The 23,876-nt window shown below is 39.3% G+C and overlaps 1 pseudogene across 1 annotated transcript in view; it reads left to right on the top strand.

Moving 5' to 3' along the window:
- The window catches only part of LOC306649504 (myosin phosphatase Rho-interacting protein-like), a 28,368-nt pseudogene extending 5,502 nt beyond the window's left edge, over window positions 1–22,866 (top strand). Inside the window, exon 2 of the transcript in view lies at window positions 19,850–22,866. The product of the transcript in view is annotated as a myosin phosphatase Rho-interacting protein-like (transcript). The remainder of the gene's footprint in view (window positions 1–19,849) is intronic.
- The last annotated feature ends 1,010 nt before the right edge of the window (window positions 22,867–23,876 follow it).

The following is a 23,876-nucleotide window of genomic DNA, read 5'->3' as shown; positions in this document are numbered from 1 at the left end:
TACAGTTCATAAAAATTACACAAATTGGTAGAACAATGCATATATAGAAATAAGAGTAGTTATGAATATTTTGATTTAAACCTTGATTGTTAATGGTATATTTGCATAGATATAATTATACATTCACATATATATTTATCAATGCACCCCCACATCACATTTAAAATAAAAGGTATTTATGTGTCTCACAATAAGTCATTCCATATTTCAAAACATGTATACATATTCATACATATTTTCACATGTAGATGATTATGAATATTCATGCTTCATCATATATATATTCAAACACTAACCATATGTGGAAACAAATCAGAAATTTAACACTAATCCTAACATCATCTGGATGACTAAAATTAATTTTACATAAAAGCACATGTGACAAAGTGAATATTGATGTGTAGTTTGATTTAATAAATATTTGCATATATATTATACATTCATGTAAATATTTTCAGAGTGTACCCCTAAACTTATAAAGTCCATTTATAAAATTCACATTAAACACTTATCTATTTCAAAATATTGATTATATATTTTATACATATTTTCACTGCACATTATTAATATTCATATTTAATTATATACATGCTTGTTCCATAAACAACTCAAAATTTATAACTATCTGTAACCTTACTCCATACCTAAACCTAATTTTATGTTAAACTTTGCATAATGATATGAAAATTTATGTTACTTGGATTTATGTACTCAAATTAAATGGTATATTTTCATGTGTGTTATTATAGATTAACTTATGTGGTATATCAATGTATCTGCAATTTTGAAAAAGTATGCTCATATGACTCATATTATAAAATGTCCTGTATCAGAAAACATATATTCATATATATTTTCAGACATATCTTCACACATACAATTTTATGAAAACTCACATTTACTGATATACATATTAATCCCATAACTTTAACCCTAACCTAACACAAAATTGAATTCTAACCCTAACCCTAAACAAAACTGATTTCTTACCCTAACCTTCCTTATTATCTAAATCTAATTTTACATAAAAGGGCTTATACTAATATGCATATTTATGTAAATTTGACATATATTTGTTGGCCGCCCACAACAACAATCCAGCGGGAATTTATCAGAGGTGGACTGGGAATGAACTACTTCTATTATCTTTATCTGGGCTACTTCCTTGCTTACTTGCTTATTCTCTAGTTTATAGAGGAAGAGAGGCTTTGCTTAGAGGAAGAGAGACTTTGCTTACTTTTAGAGGTGCTACTCTTTCAGAGAGGTTACGCTTATCAAAGGTCTACTGCTTCTTAAAGGTGGGTCACTTCTTGGAGGTGCGGGGTGTGGCATGTGGCCTGCATCCTGCAACCTGCGACCTGCGATCTAGAGGTGTCTTCTTAGTCCCTCATTCTGCAACCTGTGATCTGCGACCTAGAGTTGTCTGCTTAGTCCTGTGTTCTGCGATTTCCTCCCAGTCGAAGAGAATGTCTTATATACCCTAAGACAGCCAATCAGCTTAGGATTAAGTAGCACAGTTGGAGCATGCGCCATGGTACCAATTAAGAATGAGGAGCATCTGTTGACCACTAGCATGGAGGAAACATTAACTAATCAGGCAAAAGTAGATCACGCTGTGTTAACACTAATTATGAACCACCTCTTGGCTCAACACCAGCCGCCATCTTAGGGCTACTTAAACATGTCTCTGCATATATTAAAAGATCAAAGATTTATTAGCATATATTATTATTCAGTAATATCATGCAGCATCAACCAAAAATATGTATATTATTATAATTCTAATGAATATTCATGTTTTCCAGTATACATATTTGTTCCCTAACTCTAATCTTACCCCAACTCCACACTTAATACTGACTCTATAACTCTTATAACCAAACCTAATTTTATATAAAAGCTTGCATAGAAATATGAATATTTATGTATATTTTGACATGTATTCAATTATTATTAATATATTTTCATATATATATTTTTATATTCATATACATGATAAATCCATGCATCCCCTAATGAAAAATGTGTAAATGCATGGGTTAACTTATTCCCTTTCCTTTTCCATAACATATATGTTTAGGTGTTTTGTTTATATTTTTACACATACTTTCTAATTACAATTCCTGTGTCCTGGTATACATATTCATTCCCTAAACCTAATTTTAATCCAACTGAAAATTTAATGCAAATTATCCCTATACCAAAACCTAATTTTACAAAATGCATATATATTTATATAGTTATTTATCTGCATTTTAACATATATTCAATAATCCATGGTACAATTGCATATATGTGAGTATATCTTCATTTATATGATATATACATGCATCCACAATGAATATAAAAATGTGCTCATATATCTCACAATATACCATTCCCTGTTCAAGAACCTATACATTTATATAGGAGTTCATGCCTATTTTCTCAGGTACATTCTTCTGAATAGCTGTGTTTCCTGATACACATATTCAGTCCTTCACCCTAAGCATAAAACAAACCAGAATTTAATTCTAACCCTACACTTACCCTGATAACTAAACCTAATTTTACATATAAGCATATGTAGTGAAATGTGTATCAATTGTATTTTATTTTTATGTAGAATTATTGATAGCGTATTTGCATATATATTATCACATATTCACTTATATGCTATATCCATGCATCCCAAGTTAATAATCACTTTATACCCTTTCCTTGTTCAGAATATATTCATGTTCATATATTTTCATGTACACATACTTATCAATATTCATGTTTCACAATACATTTATTCATACACTAACCTAACCCTAATTCTAACCCCAACTAAAAGTAACTCTAAACTTACCCCATAGCTAACAATAATTTACATAAAATAATGTAGAGTGGTGTGCAAGTTTATTTGTATTTTGATGTATATTTGCATATATATTATTATATATTCATTCATTCAATACATCCATCCATTCAAGTTTTAAGAAGAGTGTACACATGACTCACATTATATACTTTTCTATTTCATAACATTTATTTTATAATTATTTTCATTCATATTTTCACATGTATAATCTTATATTCTTGTTTCTTGATGTCCTTATTTATTCTATTTCCCTTAAATTAAACCAACACAAAATTTAATACTAATGGTATCCTTACCCCATACCTAAACATCATTTTTCACAAAAGCATATTAACATGATTTTGTGTAGTTTAAAAATTTTATGCAATCATAAATAATATATTTGCATATATATTATTATTTATAAATTTATATGATATATTCCATATACCTATTATTATTATTATTATCATTATTATTATTATTATTCTTTGCAGTGCTGGGGATTGAACCCAGAGTCTTGTGCTTGCAAGGCAAGCACTCTACCAATTAAGCTATATCTCCAGCCCCTGCCCATTATTTTAAAAAGTATATTCATTGAATTCACATTATAACTTACTCTTCTTTAGAACACATATTTTTATAGATCTTTTCACATGTATTTTTATGCATATATTCTTATGAGTATTTGTTTTCTGATATACGTATATTCCCAAAATAACTCAGAACTTAATACTATATTTATAACTAAATTATATTATTCCTATATCTTAACATCATTTCACATCAATCTGTATACTAAAATTATTTATTTGTATTTTGAACTATATATTCAATAATCATTGGTATATTTGCACTTATGTTATAACATTAATTTACATAAGTTTATGCATATCCAAATTTTAAAAAATGTGTATTCAAAGGAGTCACATGATATGATTTTCTATTTCAGAATAAATATTTTTGTTTTTATACACATTTTCATATGTACCTACTAGTGAATATTTATGATTACTGATATACATATTAATTCCCTAACCCTAATTCTAACCCAACTCAAAATTTAATACTAACCCTAACATTACCACATATTTGAACATAATTTTACATAATAGGATTTATAATAATATAAATGTTTATGTGACTTTACTTATATATTCAATTTGCCTGCATGTATCTAAATATTCAGTTATATGATATATTCATGCATTAACAATGTAAAAAAAGTGGATTCCTTAATGCACAATATTTCATTGCATGTTTTAGTACATACATATTTATATGTTTCCATACATTTTTAATATACATTCCTTTGAATATTCATGTTTCCCAATGTCCATATGCAATCCATAGCTCGAACCCTAACCCAACATAAAATTTAATACTAACCATAATATTACCACTTTAACTAAAATTAATTTTACATAAAGACATTTCTAATACTCTAAATACAGATCCATGAATAATAACAGGCTTTGAAATCATAGAAATGAGTAAAAACAAATATGACTATATATATAAACCATTAAAGTAACAATTAAACCAAGAAAAATAAGCTTGATGACAAATTAACCAATTATTTTCTTTGGAATTCCAAAGATTCTCAGCTTCCCTTCTCAGCAGTGTAAGTGGTTTCATCTGGAGTAAGATGCTTGCTCAAACCTCAGGGAATGGTTGCTGGACTGAGAGAGGTAAGCTATTAGAAGTAATTCATGGAGATGAGATATAGGATTCGGTAGGTTCCACATTCTTGGCTGGACGCCAATTGTTCTAGCAGTTTTACCACAGGGCACCCACCAGGGCCCAAATTTGGCAGCCCACACTGGAAGACTGCACTTGAGGGCTCTCCCCTAAATTTTATTCCCACAGTGGAGGAGACAATTCTTAGTCCACTAAGCCACCTGTGAACCCCATGTTTTGTGGTTTTGTGATCTTGGGTTCTGTCTCCAAACTCAATCTCTCCCATCCCCACTCTTTTGAATTCCTGGTCAGATGCATCTCTCCTATTCCATCCTGCAATCATCTGAATTGGAGTGAGAAGGGGAGATCCAGGTGGGTTTGTACCACCGGCACTGACCTGTGTGAACTCTGCTGCATGTTTGATTTTCTCTTGGTCATTAGACATGCTCCATGAAATGCCAAATGGGTTTGTCAGGACTAAATTCTAGGACAAATTTGGGTTTTCCAGGAATCAGTCCCCTAGGGGCTAGGTTCTGCACAAAGATTTTAAAATGGTTATTTTCTCTCATACACATCCAGCATGGGGAGATTTGATTTTTTTCTTGCCCTAGATATTGAGCAACATGTCCTTCAGTTTATCCGGGGAGTCTTAGATCTCTAAACGCTCATACCCAAGGCTTCTGTGAAATTGGTAAGTTGTGGTTTCTCGTAAGTGGAATCCAGCATTGGTAGGAAGTATTCTGATAAAATTTGCCAGGTCAAATTCAATTAAACTTTGGGGAATTGACTTTCTTCTTTTTTTTTTTCCGTTGGGTGGTGCTAGGGGATCAAACCCTGGACCTTGTACATGCTAGACAAGCACTCTACCAACTGAGCTATATCCCCAGCCCCATGGAATTGACTTTCTTCAATACAAATTTCTTCCTCTAAGTAGGGTACCTAAGTACAAGTAGTTGCTTAGAATCTTCATGTTATGATTCAAAAAGCCTGAGGAAAAGCAGTGCACAGAAGTGCATTAGCATTTCTGAATGTCACCAAGAGAAAATGTTTCAAGTGTTCACTCACACTTAAGTGGAACACTGCAATTTTTATGAGCAGGTCCTAGATATGGGTTCAGAATTGTACTGTGATTGATGTTAATAGGTGTTAATAGATCTGAGAAATCACATCTTCCCTTCGTGTATTTATACTTAGAGACTTCATCTGGCTAAGTTGCTCAGGCATTTAAAAAAATTTTTTTAAATTCATTTTTATTGTAAACAAATAGGATACAACTTGTTTCTCTGTTTGAACATGAAGTAGAGGCATACTGTTTTTGTAATCATACATTTATCTAGGATAATAGTTTTTGATTCATCCTGTTATTATCTTCCCACAACACCTCCCACCCCTCCCACCCCTTTTATCCCTGTATACAATCCCTCCTTCCTCCATTCTTGACACCTCCCACAACCCATTATGTCATCATCCGCTTATCAGCGAGATCATTAGTCCTTTAGTATTTTGAGATTGACTTATCTCACTTAGCATGATCTTCTCCAATTTCATCCATTTGCCTGCAAAGGTCATAATTTTATTACTTTTTGGCTGAGTAATAGATCATTATATACATATACGTGATAGTTTCTTTATTCATTCCTCCATTGAAGGGCATCTAGGTTGGTTCCATAATCTGGCTATTGTGAATTCAGCAGTTGTGAACATTGTTGTGGCTGTATCTCTGTAGGATGCTGATATTAAACCCTTTGGGTATAGGCCAAGGAGGGGGATAGCTGGGTCAAATGGTGGTTCCATTTCAAGTTTTCTAAGGAATCTCCACACTGCTTTCCAGAATGGCTGCACTAATTTGCAGCCCCACCAGCAATGTATGAGTGCACCTTTTTCCCCAAATCCTTGCCAACACCTATTGTTGCTTGTATTCTTGATAATCACCATTCTAATTGGGGTGAGATGAAATCTTAGTGTAGTTTTGATTTGCATTTCTCTTATTACTAAAGATGGTGAACATTTTTTCATATGTTTGTTGATTGCTTGTAGATCTTCTGAAGTGTCTGTTCATTTCCTTAGCCATTTGTTGATTGGGTTATTTGTATTCCTCATGTGGAGTTTTTGAATTCTTTATATATATTCTGGAAATTAGTGCTCTATCTGAAGTATGGGTGACAAAGATATTCTCTCACTCTGGAGGCTCTCTCTTCACATTGCTGATAGTTTCCTTTGCTGAGAGAAAGCTATTTAGTTTGAATCTATCCCAGTTGTTAATTCTTGCTTTTATTTCTTGTGCTATAGGAGTCCTGATAAGGAAATCTGATCCTAAGCCAAGAAGGTGAAGATTTAAACCTACCTTTTCTTCTATAAGATGCAGGGTCTCTGGTCTGATTTCAAGGTCCTTGATCCATTTTGAGTTGAGTTTTGTGCAGGGTGAGAGATAGGGGATTAGTTTCATTCTGTTGCATATGGATTTCAAGTTTTCCCAGCACCATTTGTTGAAGAGGCTATCTTTTCTCCATTGCATATTTTTGGCACCTTTGTCTAGTATGAGGAAATTGCATTTATTTGGGTTTGTGTCCATGTCCTCTATTCTGTACCATTGATCTACCTGTCTATTTTGGTGCCAATACCATGCCATTTGTGTTACTATTGCTTTGTAGTATAGTTGAAGGTCTGGTATTGCAATATCCCCTGGTTCACTCTTCCTGGTAAGGATTGCTTTAGCTATTCTGGATTTCTTATTATTCCAGATGAATTTCATGATTGCTTGCTCTATTTCTGTAAGGTACATCGTTGGGATTTTAATTGGAATTAAATTGAATCTGTATAGCACTTTTGGTAGTATGGCCATTTTGACAATATTAATTCTGCCTGTCCAAGAACATGGGAGATCTTTCCATCTTCTAAGGTTTTCTTTAATTTCCTTCTTTAGCATTCTGTAGTTCTCATTGTAGAGGTCTTTCACCTCTTTGTTAGATTGATTCCCAAGTATTTTTTTTTTAAGCTATTGTGAATGTGGAAGTTTTCCTAACTTCTCTTTTTGAAGATTCATCACTTATGTATAAAAATCCATTGGATTTATGAGCATTGATCTTATATCCTGCTACTTTACTGAATTCACTTATGAGTTCTAAAAGTTTCCTGGTGGAATTTCCTGGTTCCTCTAAATATATAATCATGTCATCAGCAAATAGGGATAGTTTGAGTTCTTCTTTTCCTATTCATATCCCTTTATTTTCCTTGTTCTGTCTAATTGCTCTGGCTAGATTTTCGAGGACAATGTTGAATAGAAGTGGTGAAAGAGGGCATCCCTGCCTTGTTCCAGTTTTTAGGGGGAATGCTTTCAGTTTTTCACCATTTAGAATGATATTGGTCATGGGCTTAGCATAGATGGCCTTTACAATGTTAAGGAATGTTCCCACTATCCCTATTTTTTCTAGTGTTTTGAGCATGAAGGGATGCAGTATTTTATCAAATGCTTTTTCTGCATCTATTGAAATAATCATGTGATTCTTGACTTTAAGTCTGTTGATATGGTGAATTACATTTATTGATTTCCAAATGTTGAACTGACCTTGATCAAGTGATAAAACCCACTTGATCGTGGTGCACTATTTTTTCATATATTTTTGTACGTGATTTGCTAAGATTTTGTTGAGAAATTTTGTATCAATGTTCATTAAGGATATTGGTCTAAAATTTTCTTTCCTCCTTGTGTCTCTGTCTGATTTAGGTATCGGGGTGATATTGGTTTCATAGAATGAGTTTAGAAGGGTTCCCTCCTCTTCTATTTCATGAAATACTTTGAGAAGTATTGGAATGAGCTCTTCTTTAAAGGTTTTGTAGAACTCAGCTGAGAACCTGTCTGGTCCCGGGCATTTTTTTAATTTAAGGAGACTGGCATTGCACTGGAGATGCACCTGCCTCAGCTTCTCCAAAGTTACAGCTATGATAGGGAATTTCCAGCACATCTACTCTTCCATTTATTTGGCCCAGATATCTTGTGGTTAGAATTTTTTAAATAAAATGTCCTGAAGGAGATTGTAGAGTGGTACAAAACTTAGTTGAGAGTGGTCATAAAAGTTTGGGGTTCAGGTTTGCATCAACCCCACACATTTCTGTTATAATAACACCCTGAGCATAAAAACTTTCCCAAATATCCTTGTCTCTTCTCTTGCTACAGGCCCCAGGAAATCACTGAGATAATTGTCTACTCAGATTTCAGCTACAAGCCTTTTCATGCTTTAAAAGACAGGGGTAAATCTATCTTTTATGATATCCCCAAGACTGTGGGAGTTGACATGCAACTAATGTTTCTGGCTTTTTTTTTTTTTTTTTTTTTTTGATATGTGAAATTAAAATTCCACTGAAAGGTTTTGGTTTTGGGTTGGAATGGATTTCCTGCAAGGAATTTCACAGAGAAAGACCAGAAAAGAGCCCATCACCTGGCATACTGAAACTCTTCAGATAATCCATCTTTCAATCTCAACATTTTCTCCTCTATTAAATAATGTGAAAGAACACAGTTTGAAAAATAGCAATTTTAAGTGGAAGTTCATTCTGATGAGTGTTTTCAGCAGAAGGCTATGGTAAAAATCAGCAGTGCTTCCCCAGTGATCTTGAAATTTTTAGTGTAGTTGGAGATGAGATAACTCTCTGGAAGTGAGAGCTTATATCCCTCTCATGAAAATGCTCATGTGGTTATAAAGCAGCAAGCTGTAGAAGAAGAAAGGATGCTGGTGAAGTGTTAATGGCATGGAATTCCAAAGGTCAACTACATTTAACAAGTAGTAGCCTTCTGGGGCACACTCACAAGACCTCAGATAATAAAGTGAATTGTTAGAACAGGGCATGTTCCAATTAAAACTCAATGTCAGCTGTGAAACCTAGAGGTGACAAAAGGGAACTGCTGTTGGCACTGCATTTTCTATCTCTGTTCTGCCTTTCATTGGGAATATATTCTTTTCTTTAAGGAATTGAGTGATTAGTGCTAAATACATATTTTGCTTTCCATGGATGTCAATCATGTGCACACTGTGAATTAGAAAATTGTCTTCCCTGGATCATTGGGGGTCCAACTTCCCTTCAATAAAGCCTTTTTATAGACTTTTGTAGATTTGGATGAATGTTCTAAAGACATGCTCTGTAGAATTGAATGTAGATTTTATTTTCTCACCTTTATCATGGATATGTGGAAAGTTGTGATTGTGCTTTCTAGAGTAAGACATCACACAAGAACACCTATTTGAATGAGTTCTCATTTAAAAAATGAAATCAGAGATTAGGTATGTGTATTTATTGTGTTGGACATAAGCAATTAAATGATAAAAATTATACAGTGTTTTATACTTGCTTTAGGATCTGGTTTTCATTGTCAATAAATCCCATCACATCTTAAGTTATTCCTTAAAATTTTCTGTTTTTGAAATTCAGGATTGGCATCTACTGAGCTTTCATTTTTTTTAGCAGAGATTTTTACTTTTTTTAAATCTGTCATGGTGTGGTGCACTATGCATTTGGAGAGCTAACATTCAGTTTTGCATTTACAAATTTCTACATGTGCAAATTTAAGTGCTTAAATGCAGGTGCTGTGTTGTAAGGAAAGCATTTTCTCATAAGTCATGTGCCAGGCAAGCAAAATCAGTATACAGGTAATCTGATTTCCACTGCAAGCAAAAGGAAAGATCCATAAATTTTTAAGGGTATTTATTTCCTTTGCAAGTTGAGACATTGTCAGTAATTATGTGTGCATTATGCTGAAAGATCTCCAAAGTTTTCTTGCTGTTTTGGTATAGTATTTTGAAGCTGAAGAATATCCTGGTTCTTTTTTGGGAAAACTTTTAGAATGACAAATTTTATGTGTTTGCTCACTTTATTAGATTTCATTTCCAACACTTTGTATTAAGTATCCAAGAGAATGTCCTGAGCACTTATCTTTTTTGTATTCAGCTTTGACCCTTTGTACCATTCCTTACTTTCAGCCTGATGCATATGTCAAATGATATTCTTCATGGGAAAATTGTGCTCCTCACATCATTTTTGGGCACTAGTTTGATCCACTGCATTCACTTTTTTGTACATTTTTGTGTGAGAGTCTTTGACACTGGCCTGTATCTGCATCCTCCATGGGCTGTTTAAAGATCCTTGGCATTGTCACAGAGGGCTTTTCAAAGAAATGCAGCAGTCTCCTCAAGGAGATGAACTGTTATGCCAAGACAGTTTGGCCAGATATTGGCTCATCTAATGGTGAGTTAAAGAGCTCCTTGGAAAGACAGTAAAATAGTATTTCTAAGTGCAGATGAATTGCAGGGTAGCAGCAAAGGAAGTGGGGCCTGGCAGGTGGAGTGTGTACAGAATCACTGCTCCCTTGCTAGCTTGCTCTAGGCTTTCATCACACATGCTCAGTTACAATACCCCCTTCTCTTCTCTATAAGGATCAGAGCAGCCAAGAACCTCCACATAGAAATCAAACTTCACAGGTTAAAGGTGTCAACATTTTGTCCTTTTATAAAAGTTGGAACACCCCAGCAGGGTTGCTCTGATGTTTTGAAACTCAAGCATTACCTAAAACACCAAACTGCTTTTGATGCTTCCCTGCCTTCAGCTGTGAACAGACATCATTCAGTATGGCTGGGAGAACCAGGTTCCTGAGTGAGCAAAATTGCAGGTGAGAACAGGCCTTGGGGAGCCATGCAGGAAGGCAATGCCGCTGAGGCTGGTGCTTAGTTTGCTGAGCCTGGTGAGTTCTCTGTAACCCTCAATCCCTCCCTGTTCCCCTAGACTCAGTGGGAACCTATGGCCTGCAGCATGATAGGGATGACCAGGCATCCAGCATGTCCCATGAGCCCAAATGAGAATAGCTTCACCTCAAGGACCTGGAGAGTATTGTGGGCTCTCAGCTTCAGTGAGCTCCCTTGCACTAGAAGGAGCTGGATTGTGCATAGGCCTGCTAGGTCATACCCCTAACATACCCTGCCTCCACTTCTCCTGGATGAAGAATTTAGAAATGAAGAATCACTATTCTTGTAAACAAGAGAGCACTGTTCCTCCCTCACTTGGTCATCCCTCCTAACATCATAAGTGAAATGGTGTTTGTCTGGAAACTCAGTCTGAAGCTGCCAAAACCAATAGCTTCTATGGTTTTAATGGGAACTGTGACATCATCACACCATCATTCTCTCTCTCCTTGAAATCAGGAAGTATCTGCAAGAGCATCCTGGATGTCAGAGCAGGCACTCATCAGTGCCCATGTTTCCCAATGCCCAGAAACATACCCTGGGTAGAGAAACCAAGTCCACACTCCTTCAGAAGCCTGGTCCTCCACATCCCTCAATCCCAAGGTGCTGGTTGCCAACCTGTTCCACTTTGAATATCATAGCTGTCCTGGTTTTTGCTCTCATTTCACAGAAGCACTATTAATCAAGTTAGCCATTTCTTTGAGAAAGATCAAAACGAGGGTAGCAGGATTTTGATGGGAAGTTGTCACTGCCCGCGGCAATTTGTTACCGCCTGCAGCAACAATTGCGTGGGTATTTATCGGAGGTGGACTGGAAACTGAGCTACTTCTATCTTTCTCTTTAGTGCACTGCTTTCTTGCTTGTTTGTTTATAGAGGATAGAGGAAATGAGGCTTACTTGCTTTGAGAGGAGAGAGAGAGAGAGAGACTTTGCTTATCGGAGAGAAAGAGAGTCTTTGCTTAAGAGAGAGAGACTTTGAGAGAAGGACAGGCTTTGCTTAGAGCTTAGAGGAAGAGAGACTTGCTACGCCTTACTTAAGGTCTGCTGCTTCTTACTGGTGCATCCTGCATCCTGTGAACTAAGGGTGCATCTACCTAAGGTGCTTTAGTGATGCGTCCCATGCAGATCTTCTAAGCTCTTTTTAGCGTACCCATTAAACACAGCTCATGAATAATACATAAACTGGTAGAACAAGAGAGCTCTTGAAAGCAGAAGCACCAACACCTGGAATCAAAGTGGTTCCATGAAGAAGATCCGTTCCCCATAGAGGTATTAGCATCCATTAGTGAAACATTTTCAACAATCATGCTTCAACTGCAGTTGACCTCTTAGAATGTACTGCCAGTTATCCTTGGTACAAAAGCAGTGATTAGAAAACATTTTCTTCCCTTGATGGTAAGCACTTCTGCTTTGTGATAATTCATCTAAATACAAACTAACATATACTCATGGAGAAAACACTGAGTATGTGTATATTGAAGCTACTTGCTGGAACTGCTTCTCCTCAGCATGTCTATGCTATTGTGAGACAGCACTTTCAAACCTCAGTTCCATGCTAATACACAAACTGGGCTAACAGGAAGGCTCTTGTGGAGAGAAGCCCCATTCTCAGGGAGAAAACTGTGACTGTAAGAATGATCAAATTCACAAGATCTCCTTGAAATCCATTGTGAATCATTTTTAAGAATGTCTTTAACAGCAGATATCTGCTGGGAATGGTTTCAAATGCTACACTTTGAATTAAAATGGTTTCTTCTGTTGCTAGAAACATGCATAGTATACTTTCCCCAAAGAGTCATTGAAATCCATTACTGAAACTTTTTCAGCAATCACTCTTCAACTGCAATTGCTCTTTTGGAATACACTGGCATTTAACAATGCTGTGATGGTTTTGAAAGAAAACCATTTCTTTACTTTCTGGAAAGCAATTAAGCTTGGAGCTAATTGATCCAAATGCAAAACACATGGTACTCATTGAAAAAGGAATGAGCTGCATTCTGAAGCTATTTGCTGCATCTGCTCCTCCTCGACACTTGAATACTGATTTCAGCCAGCATATTTAAACAATAGTTCAGTCCTTTAACACAAAGATGTCCATGAAGAGAGCTCTTATAGATAAAAGCACGAATATGTGGAAGACAAGTGTGACTGTAAGGATGATTAAATTCACAAGTTCTCATCAAACCCCTTTTGTGAAAAATTTTCAGAAAGCTCTTCAACTGCAGTTGTCTGCCTGGAATGAGATCTTGGTTTTGAAAGATACAATTCAAACTAAAACTGTTTCTACTGATGTAGAAAAGCACTTATGCTTTGTGCTTGTTCATCCACATGTAAACATATTCTCATTGAAAATAGAGTGCCTCCAAGTTGAAGTTGTTTGCTGCCCAGCACCTCTGCATGCCTTCTAAGCTCTTTTTAGACTACACATTTAAACCACTCCTCATGACCAGTACACATGCTGGCAGAACAAGGAAGCTCTTGAGACCAGCAACTGGGATCAACAAGGGGGCTATCTCTAACTATAAATATACAAAGTGAAGTGGTAATGGCTCACAGAATATGTGACACCAAGGCACAATATGTATTGGGGGGAAAAAAGCCTCACCCAATTTTCAGACTTCCTGTGGTTTTTATTGGCTTCAAGTCCTCTCAGAGGTTGTTGCACTGATATAAGCTTCCAGAAAGACATTTCCATTGAACATTCAATCATTTAATTCCCTTCAAAATCCTGCAACATTGGTTTTGGTCTTTCTCAAGGAAATAGCTAACTTGGTTACCAGTGCTCCTGTAAAATGAGAGGGAAGAACAAGAAACTGATGATATGCAAAATGAAACCAGCTGGCATTCAGAAACCTGGGATTGAAGGGTGAGGATGCCGAGGCACCCAAAGGAGAATTCACTTGGTTTCTCACCCCAGGGGAAGTTTCTGGGCATTGGGCAATTTGGGCACAGATGAGTGCCTGCTGTGACATCCTGGCTCTTCTTGCAGATACCTCCTGATGTCACAGAAAGGCAGAATGATAGCATGATGACCTCACACTTTCCATGACCTCTAAGATGCTTCTGGTTTTTGTGGCTTCATACTGAGTTCCCAGACCAGCAAAATCTCATATGTGATGTTAGGAGGGAAGACCAAGGGAGCAAGGAACAGGGGTCTGCTGTTTTGAAAACAGCACAACTTTCCACACAACCATGGTAAAGTTGAGAATATCACGTTCTACCCTCACAGTAAATCTTAAGAACATCCATCCAAATCCACAAAAGTTTATAAAAAGTCTTCATTGAAGTGGAGTTGGACCCCTCAATAACCCAGGGAAGCCAGATTTCTTTTACATTGTGTGGCACCTGATTGACATCTGTGGAAAGGAAAATATGTATTCAGCACCAATGCATTCAATTCCTTAAAGAAAATAATATCTTCCCAATGTAAAGCAGAACAAAGATAGAAAATGTAGTGCCAAGAGCAGACCTCTTTGGTCATCACCTCTAGGTTTCACAGCCGACATAGAGATTCACTTGGAAAATGCCCAGGTGAACCAATCCACTTCATTTTCTGAGGGTCTTGGAGTGTGCCCCAAAAGGCTACTACCTCTGAAATACTAATGCAGTTGATCTTTGGAATTTCACACCATTAACAACTTGCCAGCATTCTTTCTTCTTCACCAACTTGCTGATTTATACATATCAGCATTTTCATAAGAGGGATATAATCTATTAGTTCTTGAGAGTCATCTCATCTCCAGTCAGACCTACTCTAAAATATTCAATATCACTGGGGAAGCATTGCTGACGCTTGCCCTACCAACCTGCTGAAAACCCATATTGGACTGAACTTCCACTTAAAATTGCTACTTTTCCAACCGTGTTCTATTCACTCAGTTTTATAGAAGACAAAATGTTGAGATTGAAACATATGGATTATTTGAAGAGGTATAGTGTATCAGGTGACTGGATCCTTTTCTGGTCTCCCTCTGTGAAAAGGTTTGCAAAAAATGTATCCCAACCCAGAAAACTTTCTACTAAATTTTAATTTCACATTTGAAAACAAGTCAGAAACATTAGTTGCATGTCAACTCCCACAGCCTTGGGGGATGTCTTAAGACAGATTTACCCCTTAGTTGATCTCTGAGTAGACAATTATCTCAGTGATTCACAGGGGCCTGTGGCAAGAGAAGAGATGGGGACATATGGGAAATTTATATGCTCAGAATGTTATTATATCAGAAAATTTAGGGGATAATTCAAACCTGAACCCCAAGCCTTTACAACCACAATCAATTAATTCTTGTCTTACTCTGCCTCGTCCTCCTGAACATTTACTTTAAAAATTCTAATCAACAGATACCTGGGCCAAACAAATGAATGAGTGCAGGTGTTGTATCTTCCCTATCATCTCACCAACAGGAGTGAATGAGGCACGTGCATTTGCAGTGTAAACCAGCCTCCCTGAATTAGGGAAGGACTAAGCCACTTAGGCAGACATGGTCTCAAACTATAAATAAACAAATGGAAGAGGTAATAGCTCATGTGATATGTAAAAACCAATAGAATAAGTATTGGTGGGGGGAAAAAAACCTAACCCAATTTTTAACCTTCCTGTGGTTCTGTTGGCTACAAAGTCTGCTCAGGACTCATTACAGTGAGATTAATTTTCAGAAAATCATTTCCATTAAACTTTCAATTATTCATTTCCCTTCAAAATCCTGCTACCCTGGTTTTGATCCTTCTCAAAGAAATGGTTACCTTAGTTAACACTGCTCCTGTGAAATGATAGCAAAAAATGGAAAGTCCATAGTTTGCAAAGTAGAACTAGCTGGCATCCAACAAATTTGGATTGAAGGGCATAGAGGTCAATGCTCCTGAAGCAGAGTCCATTTAGTTTCTCTCCCCAAGGGTTGTTAAGCTTTGAACTAATTTATCCAAATGCAAAACAAAGGTACTCATTGAGAACAGAGAACCTTGAAGCTATTTGCTGGATCTGCCCTTCCTTAGCACTTGTTAGCTGTTTTCAGTCAGTATACTCAAACATCAGTTCATTTCTATTACACAAACTTGTCTATCAAGAGGACTCTTGTAGATATGAGCACTAATGTCTGGGAACCAAGTGGGACTGTAAGGATGATCAAATTCACAATGTCTCATTGAAACACTTTTCTGAAACATTTTCTGAAAACTCATCAACTGCAGTTGTCTGAGTGGAATGCTTGCTGATCCAAATGCAAACCAACATACTCTCCTTGAGAACAGAGTGAGTGCCTCCAAGTTGAAGTTGCCTGATGGCCCTGTGCCTCTGCATGCACTATAAGCTCTTTTTAGACTGCACATCTAAACCAATGCTCTTGACCAATACACAAACTGGTAGAACCAGAAAGCTCTTGAAATCATAAGCACCAGCCACTGGGATCAATGTGGGACTGTCTCTAATGATGAATATACAAAGGGAAGTGATAATGGTTCACGAATATGTGCCACCATACACGATATGTATTGGGCAAAAAAAGCCTCACCCAATTTTCAAATTTCTTGTGGTTTTGTTGGCTTCAAGTCCTCTCAGGGGTCATTGCACTGAGATTAACTTCCATAAAGTCACTTCCATTGAACTTTCAATCAATCATTCACTTTTCTGCAAAATCCTACTACCCTGGTTTTGATCTTTATCAAAGAAATGGCTAACTTGGTTAACAGCGGTACTGTGAAAGGAGAGCAAAAAAATAAAATAAAATAAAATTGGGACAGTGATGATATACAAAGTGAATCCAGCTGGCATCCAGCAACTTGGGATTGAAGGGCATGGAGGTTCAGGCTCCCAAAGGAGAGTTCACTCAGTTTCTCTCCCTAGGGGATGTTTCTGAGCATTGAGCAAAATGGGTACTGATGAGGGCCTGCTGTGACATCCTGGCTGCTCATGCAGACACTTCTTGATATCATGGAGAGGCAGAATGATGACTTGATGTTTCAGTCCCTTGGCAACCAGAGAGATTTCTGGCTTTTGTGTTTTCAGATCGAGTTTCCAGACCAGAGCCATTTAAGCTGTGATGTTGGGAGGGAAGACCAAGGGAGTGAGGAACAAGGCTATGTTGTTTTCAAGAAGAGATTCTAAAATCTTCACCCAGGAAAAGTGGAGGCAGTGTTTGTTGGCCTGTGAACTAGAGGGCCTATGGACAATCCAGTTCCTTCCAGTGCAAGGGACCCCACTAAAGACTTGCAACCTGCAATACTCTCCAGGTCTGCTCCATGGTGATGTCCTATTTGGGTGCATTGGCCATGCTGGCTGCCTGGTCACCCCTAGATTGCTGCAGACAATTGACCTGTATCTAGTCTAGTGGAACAGGGAGAGATAGAGGAGTGCATTGACATCACCAAGAACTCCCAGCATAGCACCAGTATGAGAAGCATTGCCCTCCTGTCCCACTCCTCCTGGATTTTCCTCACTCAGAAAACTGGCCTAGGAGACAATCACCTACACGGAGTAATGGCTGTTCATAGCTCAGGGCAGGGGACCATCAAGTTAAGCTCTGTGGATTAAACAAAGATGGAGATTAAAACCTTCACAGCAACTCTGGCAGTGTGCCCCACCTTTTCTACAATGTCACAGCAGGTGACAGCAGGAACCTGTGAAGTTTGACTTCTGTGTAGATGTTGGTGTTCCATAGAGAGGAAGGAGTGAGGGACTCACTGAGCATGTGTGATGGAGGCCTGGAGTGAGCTAGAAAGGGAGAAGAAATATTCTGTGCACAGTTGACCTCCATTTCCCACCTTCTTTGCAGCTCCCCTGTAATGTGTACCCAGACATTTTCTTGCACTGAGATTCCCAGGGGCTCTTTAGCTCACATTTAGATGAAAACATATCTAGCTAATCTGTCTTGACATAAGGGTTTATCTCCTTGACTGATCACTTCCTGTCTGACAAAGGGCCTCTTAGAAAATTCCAAGGGTCCTTTTAACATTCCACAGAAGATGTAGATTGCAGGCCAGGGTTACAGACACAGGGAAAAGATGCCCTAAAAAAGTGAATGTGACTGATCAAACAAGTGCTGATAGTGAAGTGATGAGCACAATGATTCATTGAAGTATATTATCTTGACATAAGCATCAGTCTGAAAGAGTGGAATAGTAAAATAGTAAAAGCTGAATATTAAGAAAGGGAAGAGCTGATGATTTTCTGTGAAGCACTAATACAGAAGGGTGATGTTAATCAAAACCTAATTTCAGTGAACACACACTAAAAACAAAAAAAAATTCATCTTTATTGTTTTACAAAATTATATGACATACTTCAGCTTCAAAATACTACACCAAAATAGCAAGAAGAACTATGGAGATCATTTGGTATTCAAAGATAATTACTGACAATATCTCAACTTGCAAAGGACTTGAATGCCCTTGCAAATTCATAGATCTTTCCTATTGCTTGCAATGGAAAGCAGATTACCTGCGTGCTGATTTTGCTTTTCTGGCACATGACTTATGAGGAATTGCTTTCCTCACACCACAGCTCCTGCACCAAGCAACTAAATTTACACAAGTACTAATCTGAAAATTCAGCACCAAATGATGGCTCTCAAAATAAATAATGCTGCACATTAACAGAGATTTACACAAAACAAGATAATCTCTGAAAATACAAAAATGAAGACCCAATATAGATGGATTCTGAATTTCAAACACAAAATATTTGAACAAATAACTAAAGAAGTTGTAGGACTTGAATATGAAAAACAGAGATGTGACTGGTCAGGGAAGATCAAGTTTAAAGTCAAGCACCATCTAAAATGTGATGGTAGGAGGAAAGACCAAGGAAGCAAGCAACAGGGTCCTGTTGTTTTCAAGAAAAGTGATCCTATATTTTCACCTAGAAGTGGAGGCACTATATGTTGGAGGCATATCTCAGCTGGCCTATTGGTGATCCAGCTCCTTCCAGTGCATGGGAACACACTGAAACATGTCATGCTGCAATATGCTGCAGAACTGCTAGGTGGCCCTGTTTTTATTTTGGCACATTGGGCATGTTGGCAGCCTGGTCACCTCTATACTGCTGTAGGCAGTTACCCCCACCAGATCTAGTGCAATGGGGCAGGAGGGAGGGAAACTGCAAGGTCACAAATATCACCCAGCATAGTATCAACTTGAGCAGAATTGCCTTCCTTCCCCAGCTCACTCAGGAAGCAGGTCTAGGAAAAGTTCAGCCACATGGAGTGATGGTTGTTCACAATTGAGGGAATGGGTGTATCCAGGGCAGTTCAGTGCATTATGTAATAATTGAGTTTGAAAATATAACAGCAACTCTGATGACATGCACCACTGTTCCTACAATGTCAAAACAGGGAACAGCTTCCTGCTTGCCATATAGTCTTATGGGACTCTTGCCTGTGTGAACACCCCATGCCTTGCTGACCTTTAAGCTGATTGGTTCCCCCCTACATAAAAGCTATGTGATTTCCTCAAAAAATGAGTTCCTGCTGTGACTGGTCTCCCTGACACATCTGATTGTCCTCCGCATGGAGGGCTGGGAGCGGGCAGTCAGTCGGTCTTACCTATCCTGGTCTGACCTTGTTGGGGAGTGTCCCCTTCCATTGTCGCTGGTTGAGAAGAGCAAGGGGGCTTATGACCTCGACAGGACCTGAAGGCTGAGGAGCAGCAGCTGCCCCCACCACTCTCACCCCCCAGCCCCAGCACCCCCAACAGGAGGTCCCAGGTAATTGAGAAATTTGAGGCCTTAAACATTGAGAAGGCAGAGCACATGGAGACAAATGCCTCAGCAGTGCCCTCTCCATCAAGCGACACTCGCCAGGGCCACAGCGAGAAGAGGGCATTCCCCAGGAAGTGGGACTTCACCAGCGAAGTCCCCACAGCACCTCTATCGGACACCTCAGCCTCCCCCCTGTCTCCACACTGAAGAGCCAAGTCACTGGACAGGAGGTCCACGGAGTCCTCCATGACGCCTGACCTGCTGAATTTCAAGGAAGGCTGGCTGACCAAGCAGTACGAGGACAGCCAGTGGAAGAAACACTGGTTTGTCCTGGCGGATCAGAGCCTGAGGTACTACAGGGATTCCGTAGCTGAGGAGGCAGCTGACTTGGATGGAGAAATTGACTTGTCCACATGTTATGATGTCACAGAATATCCAGTCCAGAGAAATTATGGCTTCCAGATACACACAAAGGAGGGCGAGTTCACCCTGTCTGCCATGACTTCTAGAATCCGGCGGAGCTGGATACAGACCATCATGAAGCACGTTCATCCAACCACTGCCCCAGATGTGACCAGCTCATTGCCTGAGGAAAAGAACAAGAGCAGTGCATCTTTTGAGACCTGTGCAAGGCCAAGTAAGAAGCATGAGACAGAGCCAGGGGAACCAGATCCTGAGCAGAAGAGGAGCCACACACGTGAACGAAGGTGGGAGGGCCACTCCAAGACCTTTGATTGGGCTGAGTTCTGCCCCATCCAGTAGGCCCTGGCTCAGGAAAGGGCCAGCACTGTGGGGCCTGCTGATGCCCATGAACCAGGGCACCTTGAGGTAGAGCCAGGGGAGCTGGAGTGGAAAGGTGCATGGGGGCGAGAAGAGCGCCTCAAGGGATGCTGGGCACTGTGGATGGACCAGGTGCTGAGGACATGGCCCTGCGCATGGAGGTTGATCGGAGTCCAGGGTTGCCAGTGGCCACTGACCTCAAGGCACAGAATGTCCATGTGGAGATTGAGCAGCGGTGGCATCAAGTGGAGACTACCCCTCTCCGGGAGGAAAAGCAGGTGCCCATCGCCCCCCTGCACCTGTCCTCCTCAGAGAATGGAAGTGACCGACTCTCCACACATGAACTTACACCTCTGCTAGAGAAGGAGCTGGAGCAGAGCCAGAAGGAGGCCTCAGTCCTTCTGGAGCAGAACCGGCTACTACAGGATCAGCCGAGAGTGGCCCTAGTCTGCGAGCAGAGCGCCTGGGAGGGCTACGTGCTTCAGGTCACATGTGAGATGGGCTTTGCTGCAATGGAAGAAACACACCAGAAGAAGATAGAAGATCTACAGAGGTAGCACCAGCGGGACCTGGAGAAGCTGTGGGAGAAGGACCACTTCCTGGCTGAGGAGACTGCTGCCACTATCTCAGCCATTTTAGCCATGAAGAATGCCCACCAGGAGGAGATGGAGTGAGAGTTGGAGAAGAGCCAGTGGTCTCAAACCAGTAGCATCAACTCAGACATTGAAGCCCTGAGGCGACAGTACCTGGAGGAGCTGCAGTCGGTGCAGCGGGAGCTAGAGGTCCTCTTGGAGCTGTACTCACAGAAGTGCCTGGAGAATGCCCACCTGGCCCAGGCACTGGAGGCTGAGTGGCAGGAACTCAATGCCCACAACCAGGAACTGAATAACCACCTGGCTACAGAAATCACATGGTTACAGACACTACTGATGGGGGATGGTGGTGGAGAAGCCTCGGGGTCGCCCCTCACACAGGACAAGGATGCCTATGAGTTAGAGGTATTATTGCTGGTCAAGGAATCAGAAATACAGTACCTGAAACAGGAGATCAGCTCTCTCAAGGATGAGCTCCAGACAGCACTGCGGGACAAGAAGTATGCTAGTGATAAATACAAAGACATCTACACAGAGCTCAGCATTGCAAAGGCCAAGGCAGACTGCGACATCAGCAAGTTGAAAGAGCAGCTGAAAGCAGCTATGGAAGCACTGGGAGAAAAGTTCTCTGAGAGTCCTGCTATGGTGGGATATGACATAATGAAATCTAAAAGCAATCCTGACTTCCTGAAGAAAGACAGATCCTGTGTCACTAGGCAGCTTAGAAGCATCAGGTCCAAGTCCATAATTGAGCAGGTCTCATGGGATAACTGACTTGTGCCCGCTTCCAGGTCCCCTGTCGTGTAGAGTCTGAAGGAAGGCCTGATGGTGCAGGAGGGGCTGAAGCTCTTTGAATCCAGAGACTTGAAGAAAGACTAACTGCGTCCCATGCAACTTGACACACACCCTTCCCAACTGGCAGCAGCACAACCCAAGCAGCTTCTTGTCTGTACTTTTGTTTGTTTTACTGTCATCATTACTTGGGTATGGATGCATGAGAGACTGGTGTGTGGGTTGTTTACACCATTCCCTGCCATGTTGACTCTGACTTCTTGTCTCTATCACAGCTTTTTTTCCATGGTATTTTTAAATTAGTGAAGCTCAAGCAGTGGGGTAGGGAGGGCTGTCTCCACAGCATCTGAGTAGAACGCCCTCCCATGGTCCCATCGCACTCACTGTCAGTGTTAAGGCTCAGCGGCCTGTTGATAAGCTAGCCCTGTCTCAGAGTGCAGGGGTGGGGACCTAGCTGCCATTCCAGCTCGCTGCATGCTGGCTGGGCACCACCAGGTGGACAGAATCCTATTGGTCAGAGAAGAGCCACCTGGATGGTCAGGTGGGCTAGACCACAGCACAGATGCCTCACCTGTCTGGTTGCTGGAGGAGGTGGCCCTGGTGTGGGGTGTGCAGCCTGCATGCACTGCCTTTTGGCCTGGGAGGAGGACAGCATTTTGTATTTGTTCCACTAATGCAGCTTAGAACCACGCCTCAGATAATTCTGGCAAAACTTTTCACAACCTGGAAAATGTTGAAAGCAACCATTCCTATTTTTGTTTGTTTTTTATTAAATCTTACACACATGCACACACACAAAACATTAAATGATTTCCAGAAACTTTTGGGAGATATAAGCTGGATAAGACCATATTTAAAATTAACAACTGAAGAACTTGGACCATTATTTGATATTCTCAAGGGAAGTAATGATCCCGCTTCACTCCTGGGAAATTACCACAGATGCTAGAAAAGCATTATGTAAGGTAGAAGATGCCATTACTAAGGCACATTTAGACTGGGTAGATATAACTAAGCCTATATTACTGATAATCAGAGCCACCATAGGAAGTCCTACAGGAGTGTTCTGGCAACAAGGACTTATTTACTGGGTCCATCTTCACTATAGCCAAAAGATAACTCTAGCGAGTTATCCAGAATTAGTGAGAAAGTTAATAGAAAAGGCAATAACTAATGCTATAGGAATTTTTGGCATTATTCCAAAAAAAATTATCACTCCTTATAAACCAGAAACTATAATTGAGCTTGCACAAGAATCAGAAGTATGGGCTACCATTATATGTAATTATAATCCAAATTTTAATAACCACTACCCCAGGGACCTGATGATCCAAATGTTCATTAGACACCCATTCATATTTCCTAAAAAAAAAATTTCTAAAGTCACCAGAAAAGATCCCATACCAAATGTTACAACTTTCTTTTCTGATGGGTCCAGTAATGGAACAGCTCCTATAGTCACACCAACACAGACATTTACTTTTCTTTATTCTCCACAATCTGCCCAAAAGATAGAGCTTCTAGCCATTTGTCAAATTTTCCAAATGTTCCCAAATCAGCCATTTAATCTGTTTTCTGACAGCAAATATATTATCAATGCTCTTAATATCATAGAAATTGTACCAAAAATATCCTCAGCATCTACCATTTATTCCTCATTATCTACAATTCAAAAGTTAATTTGGGACCACAAGGAACCATTTTTTGTTGGACATATTAGGGCTCATACCAGGTTACCAGGACCTCTCAGTGTCAGTAACGCTTTAGTAGACTTAGCTACTAGAGACGAA

The sequence above is a fragment of the Sciurus vulgaris genome (genome assembly GCF_902686455.1).
Source record: "Sciurus vulgaris genome assembly, chromosome: 18".
Taxonomy (NCBI): Eukaryota; Metazoa; Chordata; class Mammalia; order Rodentia; family Sciuridae; genus Sciurus; species Sciurus vulgaris.
The sequence above is the reverse complement of the archived record's forward strand: the minus strand, read 5'-3'. Positions and strand labels throughout refer to the sequence as shown.